Source organism: Brachyhypopomus gauderio, unplaced genomic scaffold (assembly GCF_052324685.1).
Source record: "Brachyhypopomus gauderio isolate BG-103 unplaced genomic scaffold, BGAUD_0.2 sc37, whole genome shotgun sequence".
NCBI classification, from domain to species: domain Eukaryota; kingdom Metazoa; phylum Chordata; class Actinopteri; order Gymnotiformes; family Hypopomidae; genus Brachyhypopomus; species Brachyhypopomus gauderio.
In genome coordinates this window covers 3,401,262-3,421,361 of record NW_027506867.1, presented here as the reverse complement: position 1 = coordinate 3,421,361, position 20,100 = coordinate 3,401,262, and the positions used below count along the sequence as shown (strand labels likewise).

Here is a 20,100-nt window from a genome sequence, read left to right as displayed (position 1 = left end):
CCTTCGCCCCGGGGCCTGAGCGCCCACTCCAAGTCCGTGCCCTGTGAACGGGTCTCTTGGCAGAGCACCAGTTCCCCTCCACCTCCCTGTGACCGCCCTGTCACCTTTATACCAAACACTCCCCACCCGGGCCTCCACCCGGCTCTTATGGAGCAACTACTCAACCTCTGGAGGTTGCCATCTATAGCGCAGACGAGGCGTTGGTGAAAGCGTACTGAAACAAATGTAGATGCTCTGTCGAGAACAAGAGACAGCACAAACAGGTACCGGGGACGACGCGGGTTCAGTACATGGCATTGAACAACAAGCAGCACTTCAACATACAGCGACTACATTTGTCAGACAAGACAGATCATCAGTCAGCTCATACACTCAAACATTTATTTTGTCAACATTTATGTTCCGTGATCACACATGAAATCTGGCTCTTCCTGTGCTGAGGCGGTGACCCTAGGCGCGTGTTTCTCTCTGACATGTTGAACTAGGATTCAAGAGGCGATGCGCTGTTCTAAACGGTTTCTCGACGTTTCATTGACGTGAATTAGAGAAATCAGACAATGTGGCGCTTTGAAGAACACTCATTTTAATCGCAACCAAAGACCAAATCTCATATTGCCACTCAAACTAAAGAAGTTCCAAAGGACGATGCTTAAGACGACTTAACAAAAAATCTCACAAACACTTCTAATGTCTTTGAGAAAAGAATAATGGACCTAAAAGCCGGAATGACCGAGCGTAATCTCTTTCACGCCCCGTGTAACTAAACAGATTTGCACCAGCGCGATCAGCTGCTGCCCCCGCTATTTGGGGTATTAAAGGGGCATTTGGGGGAGAGATAAGCATGTTTTGGTGCTGACGGGAGACTGATTTTAAAGCAGCTATAAGTAACATTCCCAAATCAATTTTGTCTTACGTGTTGCGGTGCAAGAAGACCACCGTTCTGACTGATACTGAAGGATCATGATTATGAAAACTAAAATTATTTTATAGTGGATATAGCCTGTAATCGCCAATATGTTGATTTATGCTCTTTCACCTACTCCTCTCCCCTTTTGAAAAACAAAAAAAACCCTTCACTGAGTCTTCAGTGTCGATTTATTCGGCACGTGGATCGAGACGATCAAAAGGATAGAAGACTGTTCGGCGTCAGTGTAATAAAACATGTCACGACACAACTTCTTCACAAGAATACAGTCTGCAAGGTTGGCCGAGAGGGAGCTGCTCTCGAGTAAAGTCGTAGAAAAGGGAAGCGGAGAGCATGCCCGCAAGCTCACCTCCAGCCGGGGAAGCGGAGAGGAAAGATAGCACAGGTAAGGTGTCAGTGGACACTGGTATAATGCGAAAGGATCCCAAAGTATGAAGCCAACTAAATGATTCACGCGACTATGTTAAAACAAACATATACCATATTTATATATATAGTCATCAGTTGATCTGTTAAGCAAACTTTTTTGTACATACAAAAAATTAAGTTTTGTGTCTTTCCTGAGTTTTTAGTCAAGCTGTGAAACGTTTAATTTAGAATGCAAGCAGTCTCTTTCATGCAAAATGCATTAAATGACTGAATAAATCATTCTTCATCAAACGCACCATCATCAGAAAAGAACAGGTTGGCTGAAACACTTACCTAGACAAGCAGCGAAATATGGAGCAAACGGAATGCGTCCCTGGCGTCCCGTAAGATTCGACAGACCGGAGGAAATGTCTAATATCGCTCCTCACAACGTCTCTAAACTGTTCTTCTGCGTGCAAAATGTGTAGACTAAGAGCATGAAAATGTTGTGTGCGGCTGAAGAGATCCGTGGCTACTCTGTTCCTGCTGTGCGTAACTTTCGACAACAATGGTATTTTCTGAATGGCCCGAGTCGGGCCGAACTGGTGTAGTACCTCTGAAGTCTTGGAGAGGAGGAGCAAAGGTTTTCATGAGCTCACCGCTAGCGCTCCCCGCCGCCGGTGCTGGTGATGACACCGGCAAACACTGCAGCTCTCCAAGAGCTGTACTGCATATACTCCGTGCTTTCCTGTCATTCGCGTATACATCCAAACGGTTCCAAGTGCGTGTTTGTATTTTATTTTTCTTTTTGTGGGCCATGCGTTATGTTTTGAAAGCTCCTCCACCGTGGTACCGACCCGTACCCAAAGGGGCGAGCGAAGTCTTATTTGAAACATGTGAATGCCAAGTACGCAAAGAGGAACGGAAACGCGATCCGTCCTCCCAAAGCTCATCCTCGTGCAGATACCGTTGACTTCGCCTTCACTGTACTCTTCTGCAATATCAGAGGAACATGATAGAGTCGTTAACACCAGGCTTAAAGTAGGCTATAGGTCTTCATATAGATAATATGCGTGGCTGTAGGTCACCATGGTCACGCTGTGGTACGTGTGTGTGTGTGTGTGTGGCTTTTCTGAAACTCTTAGTTTAGACTCCGAAGTTGAACCAATTATAAAACTATGATCAAATCCAATCACAGCTCTCATATAGGCTATAGTCCTTCTGCTAATGTATAAAAGTGGATTATGACTAGTAGCCTATGTGCACATGTATTCACGCTGCGTGTGTACGTGTGCGCGAGTGTGCCTTCATGTGTGCACAGGTTTGTGAGCTACAAGCGTGTGAAAGCTTGCTTTTCACGTTTACATCTCAGATGGAGATTATTATTACCTGTGTGTGTTAGAGAGAGCGAGATATCGCAGGACAGGAAAACACAGGTCCTGAGTACTGATAGATCTTCTGTTCTGAGGCAGTATTTGTCACAAGACTGCACAGCTGCTAAAGATATGCCTCCTCACCCAGAATAGGACACTAGCCGCACCCTCTCCCCCCAAAAAAAATCCCCCCATGCAAACCTTCCATCAACCCAGCTGCAGCACCTTTAGCTCGTCTCTTAGGACAAAGCTTGAAGCCTCTTCCTGCCTAGATTCCTCTTCGTGGACTAGACTACATTCAGCAGAACCTGAGCTGTCTCGAGCCTGTATTATCTCAGTCTAGTTGCAGTGTAAGGGCATAGGAAAGGCCAGAGCTGTGCCCTGAAGTGATACTGATCAGTCACATCTGTCATGAGCCCATCAGTAGCGCATGGAGACATTCCATTGTCTCTATGAGCTGGAGTACTGAAGTGCTGAATATGATGGCCATGAATATAAGTTTCCCTGTGAGCACTAGGCCACAAGTGCTCACACAAGTGAGCAATGCTGTCTCTTTAATACTTTAGAACCTTAAAACCTTTAAAGCACGAACACTATATGGATTCAATGTGCCTGCCTGTAAACGTCTCTGTCTTACTCTTTTTCTCACTGTATCTCTCTCTCTCCCTCTTTCTCTCCCTCTCACTTTTCTTTCCCCCCGTAGATGCTGTTTATGTGGCGCTCATGATCAGTGTTAAAAGTGTCTGACCTCTACCAGACCTCTTTGCATAGCGGAAATGTCTTTACTCTGTGTAATCCTCTGTTTTTTTCTCTCTCCATTTCTCTCTTTTTGCTCCAGCTCATGAGTTACAAAGTGAAACACTTTCCGTGATGTCTGGAACAAGATGGAACATACATTTGAGGTGATGCCTTTATGTGTGTAAGAGCTGTATTTCTGTAATAGTGCTTCTAATTAGTTTGGTAAAGTACAAAATAAGCCAAAATTGCTGAGTGGAATTTAGTGTGCGTCTCTTTGGTTTTGTGTGTGTGTGTGTGTGTGTCCCAGGAGAGCCAGTGTTTGGATCTTAACCAGATACTACCGGCTACAAACCAGCAAATCAACTCACACTTTCCTTCTCTCTCACTCTGTCTCTTTTATATTTTTGCTCTGTTATGTTATGGTGACTGCTATTCTGTCTTTAATGCTGTTTATAAGTTACTTTTTCCTGTAGAATTTTGAGTTTAGTCTCTTTTCTGAAATAATCTCTCTCTCTCTCTCTCTCTCTCTCTCTCTCTCTCTCTCCCTCCTGTTGTGTTTGTTTTTCTCTGAGCAGTCTACTCTATTTGTTTTACACTCTTATCAGATAAGAAGGAAGGTCAGACATGGCCTGAATATTGCCTCAGAAACACACACTACATCAACACACACACTCTCTCAAAATATTATATATACAGTAATCTTCACAGGTGTTTAGTATTGAGCAATTTATTAAAGAGTTGGATTTTGTGTACAAAGTCGCAATAGCTCACAGATAACCATGTCATCAAAATTGTATGCTTGACTCTTTCCCACCAAAATAAAGGGAACCAAAATACACACAAACACACAGATGCACACTTGAAACTTTACACTTGACACAATACACTGTTCAGTTCAGAATGACTTTGTCCACTTCACATTTATTTCTATGCTGCTATTTACATGACACAAAGCTGCTTTACAGAAGTCATCTCCACCGAGAAACCATGTCCAAGCCTCTAGTGAGCAAGACAAGGCAACACTGGCAAGAAATAACTCATTGAGAGAAAAAGGAAGAAACCTTGAGACAAGCGAGAGAAGAGAAGGGGAACCTGTCCTCCTGTGGTCCACACTGGATAGCACACAATCAGCACATGATTACCACAAATAAATAAAGTGGCTTTTATCTTTTGCTAAAACACATGAGTAGAACTGTAAGCCTTAAGAAATGAGTAGTAATATTGCCTCTAGTTTATATTAATAGGCTTTGATATGTAATGATATAATCTAGTCTACAACTAGATATAGAACTAACACAGAACTGTGTGTGTGTGTGTGTGAGGAGGGAGAGAGAGAATGCGTGGCCTCACACATACACATGCTTTTTCACTCTCACACATAAATACCCATCATGCACATGGTCATCTCAAACACACACACACACACACACACACACACACACACACACTTTCCCACACACCTAAACCCAATCATATAAATTATAAAATAATAACTGTTCCTCTATGATTGTGTGAAGACCTGATGGTTTTCCTATTTTTTTCCCCCGTCATATAAGTCTAATAGGACATGAGTGATGAAACTGAATACTGATACATACTTATGATATGTTCAGAGCTTATGTTACGTTTGCTAATGCTCATGTTACTTTTAATGCCATCCCGTGAACATATGGAGAGTTTGGGGAGTTCTAGTAACCTGAAAACAGCGTGTTCCCCTTAGACGTGAATGCCCTGTTTGTTTGATTCAGCGTTCACACGGAGGCTCCTGACCTGGCGGGAGACGGGGCAGCCCGGAGAGACTCTCCGAGTAACCGTCTGCTCATCACCTTATCAGTGCTGAGAAAACCAGCTTAGCTTAGCAGTCTGTGTGCGGTGCACTCCTGCTGAGACACACACACACACACACACACACACACACACACACACACACACACACACACACACACACACACACACAGTCAGCTGCTATGTGCACACACACACACACACACACACGGAAAGAGTAACCTGTGCAGTGGCAGTAGGTTTTGCTTTGTGGTATTTCTTACAGAGTGTGTTATATATATATATATATATATATATATATATATATATATATATATATATATATATATATATATATATATATTAGTGGTGGGACTTTAACGCGTTAATTTCGATTAATTAATTACAGGAAAATTAACGCACTAAAAAAATTAACGCATTTAACGCATGAGACACTTTTGCACCGTGAATGTTTCTCAGTGCACGAGTTCCAGACATACAGATTATATGGACGCACAATAAGATGAGCATGATGGAGATGAGTGAAGACGCTACGCTGGTGGATGGGAAATATAAATATAAGAAACGTCCAGATGGAAGTAAAAATAAATATAGTGTTATTTGCATTTTATGTAGGAAGGAGTTCGCTTATCACACGAGCACTTCCACCCTTCGTTACCACCTCAACGCAAAACATGTTGGTACTAATGCGCAGGTCAGTAATGATCACTTAGCTGATAAATGTATTCCTAGTACGATAGGGTGAACAAACGTCCGTATTTCACATCCTGTCCCGGGGTTTTTTTAAGTGAGGAAATGTCCTGGTTTTTAAATTACCTTCATTGGACCATTAAGACTGATTAAACCTAATCAAGACTGGATTAAACTTTCGCTAGTGACGCGCGCGACTCCGCACACCTCGCACGAGCGGCGGAGGCGTTTATACTGTAACGTTGGTTAAATACCAGGACAGTTTACTGTTGACAACTCGTCTCTTTTATTTAAACATTAATACAAGCGAACTCACTCAAGAAAAATAACCGAATCCTCTCTCTCTCTCTCACTCTCGCTCCTCGCGCACTTTTCCACTCGCACACACAACTTAACTTAAAGAAACAGTAACCCAATAATCCCTTAAGGATCATTACAATACTTTACGCATCACATTATTTGGTTATTGTGAAGAGTGCCCTAAATGTGGCTCTGACTGGGGATCACTGGACCTCTGTTAGCAACAAGAATTATCTTGGTGTGACAGCTCATATTATAGATGATGAATGAAAGATCCAGTCATTTGCTTTGAGCATGCAGAAGATCACTAGGCACTATGGAGATGCCTGTGTAAGAGGCCTGGGAAACTAAAGAAAAAGTCTACCATCTAAAATGGTATTTAAAAACATCTGATTTACTTCACTTCTTCTTATTCTTCCAATATCATGAGCAAAGCTCCCAAAATTAAACATTTTTGGTCAGAATTTCCAGTGTTCTGAAAACTGCTTTGTTTTCTGCACTCATCTATTGGTCTGTGTAGTAGACTGGTGGAAAAATAAACAAGATGTTGAAGTTTATGCTTATGTTCATTGATTCATTCATCATTCAAACTTAAATTAATATTTCTCACGTTAAATATTGAAATGCGATTAAAATGCGATTAATTTCGATTAATTAATTACAACGCTTGTAATTAATTCGATTAATTTTTTTGATCGCGTCCCACCCCTAATATATATATATATATATATATATATATATATATATATATATATATATATATATATATATATATATATATATATATTTTTTTTCTTGATAGTTGTATGGAGCTTTTCTGTACTACCACATGCACATGCATATTGTCAAATAATGCCAGTCCTGCAGTTACACAAAGCCCCCAAATTAGCTGCTGCTATGGCAACATTTAGTCAATGTCCCAGTATTCCAGTATTCATGTGAGTGCGCTTGTGTGTGTGTGTGTTAACAGGACTGTACTGAGGCATCAGAGAACAGCTGTGTTTGTTTACCCTTCTTTAGAGCGTGTGAGAGTCACAGTCTTACTGCACACACAGTGTGTATATGTACACTGGCTGTGAGTGGTGAGAATGCATACAGTATTAATGCAGTTTGCAGAACTTTGCAGAGCTTTTGAAATTGGTTATCTGCATGTGTGTGTGTGTATGTGTGTGTAAGAGAGAGAGAGAGAGAGAGAAAGAGTGCATGTGTGTACATGTGTGTGTGCTCTGTGTGTGTGCGTGTGTAACCTCGGGTTAAATGCGTTCCCACAGCCTAAGGCACATGGACACACTACGCACCATGGGAACTCAGTAGCTAACCTCACTGATTCTCTCCTGTCCCAGACTCCCAGAGAAGGCTGAAGAAACCTTTATTCATTCATCATTCACCATTTCACCAATCACATTCTCTTGTAGTTTTGTACACCAATTTAACCTGCTATTAAAAGAACAGACAAAAACAAGCTATTTTGACCAGATAAGTGTGTGTGCAATAAAACCTGCGGCTTGAAGAAAAAAGAAACTTGCATCAAGCCTCAACATTCCCTCTTATGTTCTCGTTCTCTCTTACACAAACACAAACACACACACACACACACACACACACACACACACACACACACACACACACACACACAGGGAGACTCTTCATATCTCTGAGGCATGAAAAACAAAAGCAGACTGACTAGACAGATGCAACCATTCCCTCCTCTGGTGTTCATTTTACAGTGTGTTTACTCCAAAATGATTTTCAATCTCTGCATTTTTATTCAATCCCAAAAGAATGCAGACATACTGGATGGGAACTGAGTGTCTACGATCTTCTGATTACATTGAATGTTTTTCTTTCTTTAAAATGTCTGAATGTATAAACTGTAAAATAAAATTTCAGGGAGAGAAAATATTGATCGATTGTGTTTGAGATGTTGGTTTCTATGTAGCGATTATCTTTAGGTTTTGTGCATGTGTGTAGGGTTCTGTGGGGTCACAAATTGGATCATTTTTTTCCCCTCTTTGCTGGCCAGTTCACCAGCCTGCGGATTTCTGCACACACCTCTCCACATATAACATCCCCATGTTCACCTCTTAGTAGAACAAAGTGGTGTGTGGAGTCTTTGGAGTTAATGACATATAGCAAATGCTCTTTAGTGATGTGGTATAGCAGATAAACTGTATTAAGAATGTTTGTTAAAGTAAAAGCAGTTCCCTGTATACCCATCATAGCAGGTTATCTCTGTTTTAATTTAATGAGCCAGAAGACACAGCCATTAATCATAATGTGCTCCATAACAGGCTGTGGCCTGCTCTGCTCTTTGAAGACAGACACATGCCATGTTTGTCATGACTGTGCAGGCCTGCGAACTGTATGTCCTTTGTTTGCAGCAACTTTCTTTTCATTCTCAGAAAAATGTTTTGTGTGAATATTTCTTTAAAGTTTTTTATTAAATGAATTCCGGGTGGCAGAGTATGACAGTTAGAAATGGGCCATAAGTCAAAGTGTGGTTTGAATCAGGATGAAAAAGGTTTTCAAAATGTGAAATGCAGCAGCTGGATTTTAAATACTGCTGCAGAATGGCAGCACACTGTATGCGAGAGGAGAGGTGATGACTACACTCGGAAGGGTGAAGATATGCCAGACCTGGACAGCAAGTGTGTTCTTATTTTGGCTTAATGGCTCATGTATGAGCAGAATGTTTAGTAGTAATAAGTATTAATATTAAAAGTATTCATTTGTAAAAATACTACTTTGTGTGTCTCCACGAGGCACTCCACTTTTCTACTGTGGCACCATATAATTTAGCAACAAAAGTTAACAACACCCCTTTACCAAATGATTTAGGAACTTACCTACTGGGTCATATAGATCATTGGGGCTCTGTCCCAATTTTTTTATATATATAAATGGGTTAGATATCGATTACAGTTATTTAAATACATATTTCAACTGAAATTGAAAAGCGTTGTATCTTTCTTTTCTGACAAGATATGCTGTTGTTATGGTCTAATAGACACTTCAGCTCTGAAACAAAATTTCAAGTCTGTTTTTACACATTTATTTTTCCTATTCAGTGAATAAATTCCTATGAAAACAAGACACATTTCATATTTTGCTAATTCATTGGAAAATAAACATGATCAATTCTAACAAAAATGTTACACGAGGAGCTAAATGTCGGCAAATGCCTAAATTACGTTATATAAAAATCTCAGTTTCTATGGTTTTAGTCACACAGACACCGCAGGTGTAGTTTGTCTAAAGTAGCTAAAGGACCATCTTAATTAACTAGCTAACCTAGCTAGTTACTCCAAAATCGACTTCGATTTACGAAGATATTTTACTGGTGAGATAAAATATACAAACACACGTAGAAATGCACATTTAAAAAGTCCATTGCCTGGTATGAATCGCATCTAATTATTTTCATGACCTAACAGTTTCTTTTTCATTAGCTAGATAATGTTTGACCTCGTATAATGAGGCGTGCAACGAAATACTAGCTAAACTACTCGTAACTAAACTTTTTATTCTTGCTATATCTAATCTAGCGAGCAAATATTCAGTTTCACCAGGTTTGACCTGCACGTTTGAACTAGCTAGCTGATTAGCTATCACAGCAAGAGCAATAGTGCAATTTAACGGTTAGTTACTAAACCAGCGTAGCTTATCTAAGCCCAGTCCTATCATTTTGTTAAGCGACATGATTCTGTCAGTGTTAATTAAATAGATTATTTAAGGCATCTTACCGCGATGAAATAACATGTAGCCAACTAGCTACGCTGGCTAGCTAGCAACACGAGTGGCAGCGAACGTTAATTGTTACCGGGCGGTGTGTAAAATGGACACAAATTAAGTACACTGCTCAAAAAAATAAAGGGAACACTTAAACAACACAATATAACTCCAAGTCAACCACACTTCTGTGAAACCAACCTGTTCAGTTAGGAAGTAACACTGATTGTGAGTCAATTTCACCTGCTGTTGTGCAAATGGAATAGACAACAGGTAGAAATGAGAGGCAATTAGCAAGACCCTCCCTATAAAGGAGTGGTTCTGCAGGTGGGGACCACAGACCACTTCTCAGTACCTATGCTTTCTGGCTGATGTTTTGGTCACTTTTGAATGTTGGTGGTCCTTTCACACTCGTGGTAGCATGAAACTGACTCTACAACCCACACAACTGGCCCAGGTAGTGCAGCTCATCCAGGATGGCACATCAATGCGAGCTGTGGCAAGAAGGTTTGCTGTGTCTGTCAGCCTAGTGTCCAGAGGCTGGAGGCGCTACCAGGAGACAGGCCAGTACACCAGGAGACGTGGAGGGGGCCGTGGGAGGGCAACAACCCAGCAGCAAGACAGCTACCTCCGCCTTTGTGCAAGAAGGAACAGGAGGAGCACTGCCAGAGCCCTGCAAAACGACCTCCAGCAGGCCACAAATGTGCATGTGTTAGAAACCGACTCCATGAGGATGGTATGAGGGCCCGACGTCCACAGATGGGGGTTGTGCTCACAGCCCAACACCGTGCAGGACGCTTGGCATTTGCCAGAGAACACCAGGATTGGCAAATTCGCCACTGGCGCCTTGTGCTCTTCACAGATGAAAGCAGGTTCACACTGAGCACATGTGACAGACGTGACAGAGTCTGTAGATGCCGTGGAGAGCGATCTGCTGCCTGCAACATCCTTCAGCATGACCGGTTTGGCAGTGGGTCAGTAATGGTGTGGGGTGGCATTTCTTTGGAGGGCCGCACAGCCCTCCATGTGCTCACCAGATGTAGCTTGACTGCCATTAGGTACCGAGATGAGATCCTCAGACCCCTTGTGAGACCATATGCTGGTGCGGTTGGCCCTGGGTTCCTCCTAATGCAGGACAATGCTAGACCTAATGTGGCTGGAGTGTGTCAGCAGTTCCTGCAAGATGAAGGCATTGAAGCTATGGACTGGCCCGCCTGTTCCCCAGACCTGAATCCGATTGAGCACATCTGGGACATCATGTCTCGCTCCATCCACCAACGTCAATCCACCAACGTCACGTTGCACCACAGACTGTCCAGGAGTTGGCGGATGCTTTAGTCCAGGTCTGGGAGGAGATCCCTCAGGAGACCATCCGCCACCTCATCAGGAGCATGCCCAGGCGTTGTAGGGAGGTCATACAGGCACGTGGAGGCCACACACAATACTGAGCCTCATTTTGACTTGTTTTAAGGACATTACATCAAAGTTGGATCAGCCTGTAGTGTTTTTCCACTTTAATTTTGTGTGTGACTCCAAATCCAGCCCTCCATTGGTTAATAAATTTGATTTCCATTGATGATTTTTGTGTGATTTTGTTGTCAGCACATTCAACATTGTACAGAACAAAGTATTAAATGAGAATATTTTATTCAATCAGATCTAGGATGTGTTATTTGAGTGTTCCCTTTGTTTTTTTGAGCAGTGTATTATATCGCGATCGATCGGTCGCCAGTGGTTGGCGCCAGAGCGAACTAGTAACTCATTGAATCATAGATATGGATCAGAGGTAAATAAACTCAGGGTGCAAAATCGCAAGTGTGGCGTGAGAGCGTGTGAAAACGGTCAAATGCGTGTGTCTCACGCTCAATGCGTGAGAGTTGGCAACCCTGTAATTAGGTGTACATACAAATGCATCCACTTTGTGTCAGTTGTGTAACCTAAGCATCAGTTAGCCATGTTGAATTAGGTTATTGCAGTTCTTACTTCAGTTCACGGGCATGCATTTATGCAATTATGCATTAATTTATCTGATGCACTTCTCACATGTTAGATTATTCCAAGTCTGTGACTGAGATCAACATGAATTAACTTTGACATCCTTAAAATAATGGCAGATTTGAAGTCACCCTTGTACAGCCTTGAACTCTTTTATACATCTCATGTCTTTTCTCACTGACTAGAAAAATATGTATATTAGCCTATATATCAGTGGTGGGGTCAGGCCCTTCCTAGCCTTCAGACAATGGGTAAGAAAGAATGGGTAACAAAATTACTCATTACTAGGGTGACTGCAGGGACTTGCTGCTATGTGTTTGCCTGCATGCACCTTCTGGTGAAAATTTTAAGGGTTCTGTAATTTAAGTTTGTTTGACAGGATCTCTGTCTGACCAATGAAAGAAAGGTTTTTCACTACCTTAGCCTCTTGCATCATAGGTGTTTTCAGTATTCTAAAGGAGGGAATGTTGCATTATTAGTAAATTAGTATATTTATGCGTCATCTAGCCAACTATCTTAAAATGGCGACTATATAGACATTGTGACATACCTAATTGTCTTTTAATTAAAATCACAGTAAGGTGGTCACAGCGAGGTTGGCCAACTTATAAATTTTCAGTAACTTTTTTTCAGAAAGGAAAAAGTCATGTACATAATTTCTAGGTGTTGCTCTTAAAATAGACAATTTTTTAATTGTTTCACTATATTAGCATTACACATTTGATAAAACACTTTGTTTAATTGTCATTAGGATTACCTGTGGCAACTTGCATGGAACTGTAATATCATCTCAAATCATCATCTCATCATCAAAATAAGTAAAAAATAATAACATGCATGTAAGAACAAGGGCCCATGTCCAGTAAACAGTGTGAGTGTGTGTGACTGCACTAGTGTATGTGTGTGTGTGTATGTGTGTGTGTGTGTGTGTGTGTGTGTGTGTGTGTGTGTGTGTGTGTGTGCGCACAGACAGTAGAAGATTGGGACAAGATAAAATTTACAGCCTGTAGATGGCAGAAAAAAGCCAAGATATTTACAGATATTTATTGTGTGTGAGTGACTGAGTGAGAAAGAATTTCATGAAAGACAGGGGAGCTATGTGCTGCATTTCAACCAGTTTTATATTTAATTTTGACCTGGAGGTTTCTGACACTGTTGTGAAAGTACCAGAGACGGTATCTCTACACAGCTTTACAGAAAATGTATTCAAACCATATGTTTTGTCAGTTTTTTTACATTAAAATCAAACATTCAGTGTAAAAGAACATTTTATCCTAACTATACGTAGCCTATGTTCTGGAATTTTTAAAATCTTGGCATGATTCTGGAGCCTTGACACAAACCAATCTTAACAGACACAATGTAGCTTACTAGGTAATTGTTAATTAAATATTCAAGCCCTTCGTTTAATAATACATGTTAGAGCTGGGCAGGATGAAGGGCATGTCTATTTTATGTCAAATTTAATTTACTGTATTATTCTTCTGTGTTGTTTTTTAGTTGAAAGTGAGGATCTAAGAGTTTTATTGTTGTCTACTGCCATCTAGTGTTACAGGGAAGCAATGGAAGGTAGGTTTATTTTTTCATTAGTATTTCAGAAAGTAATTTACAATTCTGGCATTTTTGGAAAGCCTAAGAGTGCTAATGTGTAAGAACCCTGTTATTAAAACATTAAATTAAAACAAAGATGCCATTAAAAACGTTTTCCATTTTATTTATTTTTGATTCACTTGTTTTATCCAAACAAAGTGAAGTCTAAAAGTTACAGGAAATCATATTTTTCCTAAAGCTGACAATAAACAGGAATTCACTAATTATTCTGTTGTAATATGTAATATGTTGCAATATGTAATATGATATTTCAAGCGTGTGAAAGCTCATTCCAGTTAGATTCCTATACAGAATTTTTTTTTCATGTTCAGAAAAAAGCAAAAATAAATGATAACATTTGTTTTCAGGAAATCCATTTATAATAATAATAATAATAATAATAATAATAATAATAATAATGATATTATACCTTGATGGTCAAGGTGGTTCATTTAGGAAGATATCTTTTACAGTGCATTTTTAAAATCTCCAATTTTGAGAGCATTTAAACTAGCTGTGAAGGTAGTATTAATTATCTGTCTAAATAGAATAAATAACAACTCTTTAGATTTCTTTAGAGTGTTGGTGATCAAAATGCAAGGGTTTCCATTTATCTCCTATTTGACTTGGACACCAGCACTCTAATTTCTTATTGTTTATTCTTACTCTGCTTGCCTCAGCTTCCATCTAGCGGTTTTAGTATTAGGTCTACCATGGACACATATGATGGGGAATACTTCCCTCGGTTTCATAGAAACCTCCCAGTCCCTCAAAGGTTTATTGGATCCCTGAATGTGCTCCCCCCTTCAAGGTTTGACCTCATCCTTTACTGTAGAGGGTTTTCCATCCACCGAGTTTTTGCGCATTTTGAAAATGCGCATGAAAAAAGCTGGATGGAAAAAGACCAAAATTCGAAAAAAGGCCCAAATATCGCAAAAAGATTTTTACGCTAGGAGGAGGTGGAAAAGTTAGACTATTGCATCGCCAAAATTCGAAAAAACTGGATGGAAAAGGGTTTTTCGCATAAACAATGACTTATCATGCCTCAAGTCATGTGGTTCTGTACATGATCGCGATGTAAAGAGGCAAATGCATGCAAAAACAGTTCTGGAGAGAGGAAAATTGAATTTAACTTATCCATGTATAGAAAAGAAAAAGAAAAAAATGTTTCAAAACCTCAACGTGCAAAAATGCGTAACTGCCAGATGGACGTAAAACCACTATTGTTTTGGCGTCCTCTCACGTGATCTAAAGTTTATTCGCATAACTGTAATGAATGGAAACAAGGCTTAAGTCGCATTTTTTTCTGCCGAAACTTGGAAATTGCGCATTATTTTTTCGAAAGGTTTGGATGGAAACCCGGCTTGTAATGACCATCATTAACTAAGTTATTGTTATAAAGTGATTTCTGCAGTGCACTCACAGCAAACGTGCATTTCCTGCCATTACCCTAACTGCTATTTACAATGCTCAAATCATTTAATGAGGTGTAAATAATTTGTAGTTTCTAAAATAGAATATCTTTGTATTGGAATTTAAAAATGCATGAAGGGTTTATATATTTGGTTTGGTGATCGGGGGTGTGCAGTGCGCGTGAGTGTGTGTGCCCACTGGTGGTCGCCCAGCCGCCGCACCGTGACAGAGCCCCCCCCCCCCCAAGGACCCCTCCCTCCGACATACTCGAGGCCACCTGGGACGCCTCGGCGCAGGACAGTCCGGATGCTCGCGGTGGAAGGTGGTGATAAGGGAGGGGTCCAGCACCTGGGAGGCCGGAACCCAAGACCACTCCTCAGGGCCGTAGCCCACCCAATCCTCCAGGTGTTGCATGGTCTTACCCCTGCGTCTGGAGTCCACTAGTTGTTGCACGTGGTAGGTTGGCCCGTCCGGCAACTATAAGGGTGAGGGCGGAGCCGTGGTCCCTGTGTCTCCCAAGGGTCCGAGTTGGAAGAGATTCAGGAGAGAGGTGTGGAATGCCAGAGACATGCGGCGGCCCCCTTGCAGGCTGATCCTGAAGGTCACTGGGTTAAGGCGCTTGGTGACGATGTACGGACCAGTGTAATGGTCCCCCAACTTACCCCTGGTGCCTAGGTGGCCATCACCGGTGAAGAACCAGACCTTGTCTCCCACTCTGTATGGGGGAGCCTTGCTTCTTCTGCAGTCCGCTTTGAGCTTAAATTGCTTAATCGCCTCCTTAAGACGCAGGTGAGCGTCCGCCCATACCCTATCGCTCCGCTTACACCACTCCTCTTTGACGGGCTGGTTTGATGTGGGGCTGTTCCACGGATATAAGGGAGGTTGGCGACCAAACACAATTTCAAACATGGTTTTTCCCATGCTAGCCTGGGTATGCGAATTCTGTGCATACTCTGCCCATGATAAGAGTGAGCACCAGGTGTCCGCGTGCTTGCTGCAATAGGTTCTCAGGAACCGCCCCAGTTCTTGTTTCGCTCTCTCCGCGCAGGAGGCTACATGGGCAAGTATGTCGCGATGCAGACCCGGCCACCAATACCTGGCACCCAGTAGCTGCGCTGTCTTGGTATGACCAGTCTTGAGGGAGGTGTGAGCCCAGCTGATGAGGGCGGTACGCTAAGCGGGAGGCACATACCTGCGATGAGGTGGACAGCTAAGATGGCGATTAGCTGCCATGATGGCCCTGTCGATGTCCCACTCGATCGCACCCACGAATCACTCTGGAGACAGCACTGGCTCCGCACTAGTGGATTTTGTGCTACCTGGGAAGGAGGGTGACAGGGCATCAGCGCGGGTATTACTTTCGCCGGGCCAGTACATCACCTGGAATTTAAAGCGGGAGAAGAACAGCAACCACCGCGCCTGGCGGTCATTCATGCGCCAGGTGCTCTTCAGTTATTCCAAGTTCTTAGCTTCGCAATCGAGCTATATGAACGAATGAACTACCTATAGAATTTCGCGAAGCCCAGAAAGCTCTGGAGCTCGCACCGTGTATGAAGCTGCAATCATCCGCCTCCACCTTACTGGGTTGCATGTGTAAGGAGCCCGGCCTTATGTTGTAACCCAGGAAGTTCACCTCCCGCTGGTGAAACTTGCACATCTCCAACTTGCAATACAGGTGACTGTGCAGAAGAGTGCCCAGGACTGATCGCACATCACGCACGTGTTGGTCTGAGGTTTGCAAATAGATCAAAATGTCATTGATGCAATGCATCTATTCAGATACTCCCTCAAAACCTCGTTAATAAACGCCTGAAAGAATGACGGGGCTGAAGCCATATGGCAAGACCTGATATTCATAATTCCCTGTGGTGGTACTGAATGCTGTATTTCACTCATCCCCCTTGCGGATTTGAATGAGGTTATAGGCGGTGCGTAGATCTAGCTTAGTAAAAACATTCACAGTCTGCAACTGATCTAGTGCCAATGGCACCAGAGGCAGTGGGTAGGAATATTTTATTAAGAGGGAATTGAGCCCTTGGTAATCTATGTACGGCCTCAGACCTCTGTCCTTCTTCTTTACGAAGAAGATGCTGGCTGAGGCAGGCGAGGTATAGCCCTGAGCGAGAGCCTCTTTGATGTACTGACCCATAACGGCTTTCTCCTCCTGAGACGGAGTAAACCCTTGCAGGGGTGTTTGGCCGAGCTGAACACCTCTACCAGGTCGCGATAGGGGTGTGGTATCGCCTGGCTCGCTGCTATGTTTGGGCTTTCTATGCTGGTGGAGTGCTCTGCTATCCCGGGGGAGAGCTGGACCCTGCGGAGGGGCTTGAACCACCTAACTAAATGCTCCGTGGTCCAATCTATCTGAGGGTTGTGCAGTTTAAACCAGGGGAGCCCTAATGTGACGGAATGGCGAGTGAAGTGGAGAATGTAAAAGCAGATGTGTTCAGTGCGACCCTGAATAGTGAGGCTTATAGGTGCATTGTGGAAATGGATGAAGCCCCCGCCCACAGGTCGTGCCTGCATGCGCATCGGCTCCTCCAGGGTTTTCAATGGCATGCCCAGCCGCTCCGCCACGCTCTGCCGCATCAGGTTTCCCGATGCTCCTGTGTCCACTAGGGCAGAGATGCAGAGAGACACACCCCCATAAGACACTGTGACCTCCCACGTCAGTAAATTGCCTGTCAGGGAATTATTCACCCGGGCGCGACCCCTCCCAGGGCCGCTGGTACTCTTAGGAGCGGTGGTCTCTCCAACCTGCATGGGTTTGGTGGGAGCCGTCACCCTGGCAGGTTGTGTGGTGGATACAGTCAGAGGGGGGGGGGCTGAAGCACTACCCCTCTCCTGCAGCAGACAGTCAAAAGGCGAACTATCTGGTTAAACATTTTCTCCTTGGGGCGACAGTATAGTTCCGCCCTTAAGTCCGGTCGGAGGCTGTCCAAAACACGTCTGTGAGAGCCACATCATTCCACCCAGTTGCGGCAGCCAGGTTACAGAACTCCAGAGCATGGTCAGCGCTGAACGAGAGCCCTGGCGCAACCGTAGCAGGCTCTGCCCACAAGTGCGTCCTTGGCGCGTGTGGTGAAACACCTAGTGGAATTCCTGAATGAAGTTCCCAGAGTCATTTACCAGCAGGGATTCCCCCTTCAATAGCGCTGCGCCCCAAGCTAGTGCCTTGCCCGTGAGGCACAAGATGACATATGCCACCTTAGCCTGGTCGCTGAGTTGCGGCTTGTAGATGAAATAGAAATACAAATACCAGAAATCCCAGACAAGGGTGCACATTGATTAGTTACAGGTGTCAATACTGGGGTGATTGGGACCTAGGGAGTGGTTTGGTGATAAGGGGTGTGCGCAGTGCGTGTGTGCGTGTGAGTGCGCCCTCTGGTGGCCGCCTGGCCGCGACATTATATATATAGAGTCAAGCTCTAATTGCTGATATGATAACATTTAGCTCCGCTCCCTTTCTGGGTATCTTGCTTTCGTTCACTCCTTAGTTTTCCTTCGGTTGATTTATCTTCGCTTTGTCACACCCTTTTTGTTAAATCCTGACCAATGTTATTCATGTCAGCTGTTTTATGTTATTTTTTGGGTTGTGATTAGTTTGGAATAAAGTCTGTGTGAGTTCATTCCTTCCTTTGTGGGTTTATTGTTTATTGTTAACCTGGTTAACGACGGACCAGAGTTACCACCGACTTTTTTTTAATTTTGCGCGATGCGCGGAGGAGCAGTGGCAGCACAGTGGAGTGTTGTGTATGATAAGCTGAGGAAGCACAGCCTCCACCGCAGCCATCTCTGCAACGCGATCGCTCTTTCTCACGCTGTATGCACGAGAACATTGTTAGTTTTTTTCCTTTACTATATTTACAATTTAGCATATCTAAATCTAGGGTCACGCTTAATGACAGACTTTTCAGTCTCTAACCCCGTCGTTAAGTGGGGACTCACTGTAATATTGTTTGCGATTGAAAAAAGGAGAAATATTTCATTTTATTTATTTTATTTTAACTTTTATGAAATTATAAAAATTTCATATAAGTTATAATCAAACATTTCAAAATGCATGTGTAACTCAGTTAAATAAAAGTCTGTTGTCCAGTCATATAATTTGTCATTTTAGTGTTCTTAAAATCTTGTCTCGTCTCGTTCTCGTGAACCCAATATCGTGTCTCGTCTCGTGAGCTGTATCGTCACACCAGTAGCGAACCGTGACAATTAAACCTGGGCCTGCTCCCATTTCCCCCCACGAAAAAAAATTGTTTCCTCTCCTAATTAACTGCAATAAAGAAAAAAATTGAGATGACAGTACAGCTTTAGAAACGCAATAAACAATAATATCTGTGCTAGATAACTTCTTAGCAAAATAAGGTTCCAACAAAATAAGGTTCACAGCTGCGTGTTCCTCGGAAGCGGAATATGTAAACGCACGAGGGCATCAAAGGAATGAATTGAAACTAGCTAGCGGTGGTACGCTAACGACAGCTAGCATCGCCACAGCGGGCGGAAATTATCATACAGTTAAGCCCGCCCACTAAGAGGGAAGATATGATTGGTCAATTTTACTGTCATTTGAAACTGGTATTGCGCTGAATTATAACTGCCTGGCCCTCTGTAAAAGAACAGCGGGCCCACCAATGACCAACATTCTGCGGAGGCATCACAGTCCTGATAGGGGCCCTTAGCAAAAAGTAGTATACTTAAAGTTCATTTTATTAAGTATACTTCAGTATAAGTACAAGTATAGCAAGTATACTACAGACCATATACTTTAGGTGTACTAGAAATTATACCAATTTTATACTTTTTCGGACTAAATTGGAACGTTTCTGGTTTATAAAAGTATGCTTTAAAGTTCATTTTAAGTTTTTAAAAGTACACTTTATAGTATAAAACTAGTATACTCATCTATATGCTATCAATGTACTTGGTATATCCTTCTTGTATGCTTAAAGTATACCATAAGTATACACTTATCAATATACTGCCAGTTATACTTCGAGTCTATTTTTATTATATACTTTAAGTATACAGTTATTTCACTAGTTTACTTTAAGTTTGCTTGGCACATTACTTGTAGCTTACTATTTATGTACTTGAAATATACTCCTTAAAGTATTCTTAAAGTTTACTGTATATACACAAGAGTGTGATGCATTTACAAAATCACAAGACAGAATGTTGAAAACAAGTTCGATATATTTTCATGAATATGAA

General features: G+C 42.4%; 1 protein-coding gene and 1 long non-coding RNA gene across 16 annotated transcripts in view; one reads left to right on the top strand and one right to left on the bottom strand.

Annotated features, from left to right (window-relative positions):
• Positions 1-1,849, bottom strand: part of vasna (vasorin a) — a 14,100-nt gene extending 12,251 nt beyond the window's left edge. Inside the window, exon 1 of the mRNA XM_076985014.1 lies at positions 1,628-1,849. The gene's annotated coding sequence lies outside the window, so the exon portion shown is untranslated. The remainder of the gene's footprint in view (positions 1-1,627) is intronic.
• LOC143485563 (uncharacterized) overlaps positions 1-20,100 on the top strand; it is a 97,971-nt gene that overhangs the window by 52,895 nt on the left and 24,976 nt on the right. For 9 of the 15 annotated variants that reach the window (XR_013122939.1, XR_013122938.1, XR_013122932.1 and 6 more), the window contains one exon: positions 3,485-5,421. This is a non-coding gene — a long non-coding RNA (uncharacterized LOC143485563). Of the gene's footprint in view, positions 1-3,484; positions 5,422-13,383; positions 13,453-20,100 lie in introns of those variants that run through there. The other 6 variants (XR_013122936.1, XR_013122931.1, XR_013122930.1 and 3 more) reach the window with 3 other exon arrangements.